The sequence below is a fragment of the Melanostigma gelatinosum genome, assembly GCF_949748355.1.
Source record: "Melanostigma gelatinosum genome assembly, chromosome: 23".
Taxonomy (NCBI): domain Eukaryota; kingdom Metazoa; phylum Chordata; class Actinopteri; order Perciformes; family Zoarcidae; genus Melanostigma; species Melanostigma gelatinosum.
Window position 1 is genome coordinate 7,758,944 of NC_136656.1, and position 5,582 is coordinate 7,764,525.

Here is a 5,582-nt window from a genome sequence, read left to right on the forward strand (position 1 = left end):
CGCAGTTCTCGTGAGTAATGGCTTTCATAAAGTTCCCGAATTGACAGACTTTTCTGCCGCCACCAACGTGAAAACTAATTCATAGCATCCCCTCAAATGACATACCCATCGGCTCGCCCTCCCACATTACGCTTTGACAACTCTTCAACTCTGAAAAGCACTCAAAGGTCATTTCTATTCCGCAACATGAAAGGCTCAACTCTAATAAAAGTCATTTAAACACCATTTGCAAAAGAGTTGGCGCACGCCACTGTGTGGTGAGTCATGGCCAGTTAATGGTCAGCTCAACTAGCAGAGTTAAATACACACGGAATGCCATTTCTTGATTCTTGCTCGTGTCACGAAAGCTGAATTTAGTGCTGGCCTGCAAGTCAAAAACATGTCCTCGGTGGGAGGGGCCTCTGCTGAGGCGGTAAGAGGCCGAGCTCAGAGTCGATTAGGTTCGGTACTGTACGCCCGCAAGGAGAAGCCGTGGAAGAATATGACCAGAGGTATCGACACGACAAGATAATTATGTTGGATGCACGCACGTAAATTCAAATGATCCGGTGCCAAAACAAATCTGGCCAAATTGCATGAAAATGCTGCCAAGTGAAAACAGATCTGTACAGAATGCCAGGAAGTCTGAGTGACGGACACTCCTCCGGCCTTCCTACGTTATCTCGTCTTTGCCGTGGAGAAAGAAAAAAAAAAAGGCTCATCCCTGTCAAGAAACGATTGCAACCTGTGGTTGAGAACGCGATTGGAAATGGCAGCGTGGCTTTTTTATCCATGTTTGAGGAGGCAGCCGCTGACCTTTACGACTAAGAGCTATAACATGTTGTCTGCTACATCTGGGCTTTGCGCCCGGCAGTCACTGGGCTATTTGGTGATTATGGAAATATTTGGAAGTGTCTCTGCCGGGAGAAAGCCCAGGGGAGCATTTACCAGGCCTAGCATCAAGACTCCGACTCCCCATCTCTGTGTCGGATTCCTCCTTGTGTGCTTTCGGTCGTTTCCCAGCCTGTAATCTTCTCCCCCAACTAACCATCTTGAGCAAAACAGAAGTATCACAACGGGGATGCTTCTGTTTTAAAAGGCACACATTTCTCTGTCGTCAAACGTGAAAAGCAGGAACCTTCTCACAACATAATCCTGTATCCACACTCTCAAACTACGCCGAATTAAAATCAAATGAAATTCAATCAGAGACTGAGGAACAAATCTTTACAATGACAATAAATCCGGACAATTTAGTGAAACACAAAACCTAATATCGTGATCAAGCACCTTCTATTGCTCACACAACCACACTGTCAGTTTACATTTATTTTCTTTCCTCTTCTGTGATGAAAAAATTAAAATAAACGCAACAATCAGAGTAATTTCTCTGTCTTTGAATTGCCAAGTCACCAATTGTAATTTGTGGGTAAAGACACACTGAACTTGATGGAAATATGAAGTATCAGCGGGCGTTTTGTTCCTTATTTCACGAGTCATGCGTCTGCCTAAACAACACAACGCAAGCAACCATGGGCAGGCTCGTCTCGCGTGTGCCACTTCCACACCTTGTTGCGATGACACCCTCCAGAAGAATTCCATTTCTGAACGTTCTTTCAGGCTCTTAATGGCTCCATTCAAAATCGGAGCCATTACAAAATGTATTTTTTTTTATATTTGGCAGACGGATCTGTAAGTGCACTATCTGGAATATGTGGGAGGATCTTATCTAACCTTTCCTGCCTCATGAAAAATTCAGCATCCTGGCCACCAATCTCCGCCGTCTCAGGATGTTATGTCCAATACAGAGGCGGAGGTGCTGGGGAGGGAGAGAGAGCGAGAGGAGGAAATTGCTTTGGACTCCAGCACTGTATGATCAGTATTAGCACCGCACAGGACCTCATTCAACCACATATTCCATACAGCGAGCTTTCACAGCAGTCGGATCTCATTCTCTCTCTCTCTCTCTCTCTCTCTCTCTCTCTAAATCAAACACAGTTAGCGAAGCATAGATCCTGAAATCGGATGGAAACAGATAGCTGGTTCTGTCTGGAGGGTCAAAAACATCTGTAGTCTGACATGGTGGTTCGATACCCTTCATCCTCGTGCTCCCTTCTGCTGCTAACATCCAACCGGGAATGGTCTCCAGCAGTAATGTAATCAGTTGCAGGATAAAGGAGTGCGGCTACAATGGCTACTACTGTACAGTGGGTTTAAATTTAAGCCCGAGGTGTGAACAACCCACGCAACCCTGCCAACCACCAACTGTATGTTTGCTTGGCTTTGCACACAAGTGTGAACAACACCATCAGTTGCACAATCTCACTGTAATGCCTCAGCCCATTAGATAAGAAGTCACACTTCTTTCTTTCTTTTTTTCCCCACCCTTGCCTCCGCTGGGTTCGGGGGGAGGGGGAGGGGGAGGGGGGGGGAAACCCCAGGTTAGCGAGCACCACCCGCAGAGCCGGAGGACATGGAGCAGCCGAGCCGAGGCATGCGGCCAGAGGCCTGCCAGCAGGACGCCTGGCCCGTGTATGTAAATGTGAATCAGATCATTTACGCCACTCAAGTACTCTACTTATGTACAATTTTCATATCGGCCTACTATTAATACAAGATTCAAAATGGGCCATTCTGCACAATGTGTGTACTTTTACCTTTGGTGATTAAAGTATATTTTGACACCAATACTTTTTGTAACCTTTTGGAAACAAGTTCATATTCTTTTCACTGTCATATGAAGTCTGCTCAATGTCTCCTTTTCGAAATGCACACTGACGATCTTTACTAATACGCCTGAGGAAGCATGTCGCCTGATTAAAATGAAATGTGCAAAAGAAATAAACTAGCATTGCTATAATGTAAATGACAATTACTTCCGCGTTGATTGTTCATCGTTCTGTATAACGTATAAAGAGTTTGGGGTCCATTATGTTCCTGAGCCGATAGCTCAATAACATGCCCGTCAGTGAATATGAGCGAGTGAACTTGTTCGTTCCTCCACGAATTCCAAAAGTGTGTGACAGGATAAACGGGCTACGACGGAACAAATACATCACTTTTGTAGACGGAGCTCTGCCACGCATGCGATAATCACCACAGACCCCGAATCACTGCTGAGGACTCGTGTTACAGAATTGTCAAACCCAAAAAAAGAGAACAGACGGACATGCACTGTATTTTCTCAGTTGTACTTGATTTTTTTGGTTTTGATTTCCCCCTAAATATCACCTCTAGCGGGCATTTGATGGCACTAACCTGTGAATTTGACCGGCTTTACAGTAAAAGCGGCGAAGGATCCGGGATCACATCTCCTCACTCCCTCTATAAACCGCCCTGTAGATCGACAAAAAACAACAAACACTTGTCAATATAATGTTTGCATTACATTCATGTACACTGAAAGCAACCAATTACATTTGTTACGCAGTGCTTCCATCTTTAAAGTTGTCCAAAATGATCCGAATCAGAGACCATTCACGCACACCAGTGTGTGACATTTACAGTGTGAGCTCCCAAATACCAGTTGGCTAAAAGCTGCATTTATTATGTAAATGTGAGACGGGAAAAACAGTGATCGCAACATTATTTGAAAAGACATTTTCAAATGACAGCCTCCCCCCTTTTGTGTCCGTGTAAACGCAGCAAAACGATTAACTGCAGACAATCAATGTATGTATGCCGGTTGCCACGGTTTCTGGTCCTGATGCTGTGTGTGCTGTGAGTTGAGCTCTACATCTGAGAGTGGGCTCCGTATGTTGATGTGGGGGCATTGCAACAGAAGAGAAGGAGTATAGCTGCAGACTGCCTGGAGTTGTGTCGAGGCTGTCGAGATATTAATGTATTGCTTGAACGACGTTTTTGCGCGATCTGTTGTTATTGACAAAAGGGCACCTTCCAAAAAAGCCCCCCCAAACACCATACGACTGTCATCAATACCTGGCTGAGGTAAAGTGGCCCTCACCAAGTGTCCTCTCTATAAAGCACCGACGGATAAATAATCTGAATGAATTCACGACAATGACTTCCACGTACTCAATAAGCAGATATTAATTATCTGCCCGACAGACTTATTGAGAGCCTGGACATGAATGGCTTTCTGATCAAGATATAATGAAAACCTTTTTGGGTCCTCTCACCAAGCGCTCATGAATTTACATGTTAATTCCTGCCCTTGTTTCGGCCGTTGAGTTTTTTGTGAATTCAACGACACACCCAAACAGCCTACCAGCAACCACAGTGTTCCCTTTTCTTCCCCCGGAGTTCGATGTCATTACCAACACGATGCCTCCGCCAGCTCCCTCCCCGTCGCCTCGCCCCCCCCCCCTCTGTGGGAAAAGTAATGAAATGATGAATTTGTCAAAGAACCGCAGGGTGACTATGATGAATTTTGTGGTATCTCTCAGACTAATAGCTCTGTCAACAGAAACAACTCTCGCAAAATAGGCAAAGCAATCATGGCATTTTGCGGTTTAATGCACAAAACATGAGCGGCGGTAGCTTAAATTGAGGCTGCAAATGATGAGAGGTTAATCCAGCATTGATTACTCAGGCCAACCTATGTTTTGTCTTTTTCCCATGAACACTAAAATACAGCCTCGACTCTGACAGTTTATCCTCAGAATTGTATTTGCCAGAGGGGCGAGCTGATTCGTGGTGGGCCATTGCATTTGGCTGGCGTCCAGTCATTTAACCTGCCAATAGCAGCGTGATCTCGGAGGTACTCACGAGAGCAAATATTGCCCCACAGCCTAACCGAGCCGGCGGCAGGGAAGCTGTCTGGTTAGGCTGCCCACAAGGTGAAGGAAACCTTTCCTAAGAACTGCCAAGGCATTCCTCAAGTTGGCAAAGTGTCGGTGGGCATTATGTTCACAAGCACTTCTTCTGGCTGTTAGGAGGCCCACTGGGGGATTCCTCTGAAGCTACAAAAACTCAGACAAACACAGGTCGCTTACGTTATATTTCATATTTAAACTTGGGTGCTGGATGATGCGCCTCTCATCTAGAGTACAGATACAGTGTGTGGGCAGGAGCAACCTTTTTAACGTTTGCCAGCAGCTGCCAGCAGTTACAGTGCATCCTTGCTCTGAGGGTCCCTGATGAGTTCACTGATAAATAATACTAACTCATAAAATATCACATTGAAGACGTGCTGTATTACCGAGCTGCTACTGTCGATGCATTTGACTGCATTAAACCTTCATCACAATTGTGTTGGAAGGAAGGTTGAAGGACATTCACTTCTCTGGTAACTCGATGTCATTTATCTGCTGCTGCTGCTTCCATTCGAAGTTTAACATCGCAGAGCAAAGCCATTATTTCAAATAAAGGCACATTACATTTCAGTTTATATTTCCAGTTTCAAGATTTTTCGAACATAAAGAATCATTTTATATCTATATTGATGTGATAATAACTCCAACTATACTCCCATGTCCTCTCCTGCATGAATTCAATATCTGATGATATAATGAAGTATATGTCCCTGTCAGTGTAAATATGAACCCTGGGTGAATCAACACATTTACACACATGAGAAACAGCAAAACAAAGAAACCCGACTTAAGATGCTTTAAAAAGCGAATTAACTTGGTACAGAGGCA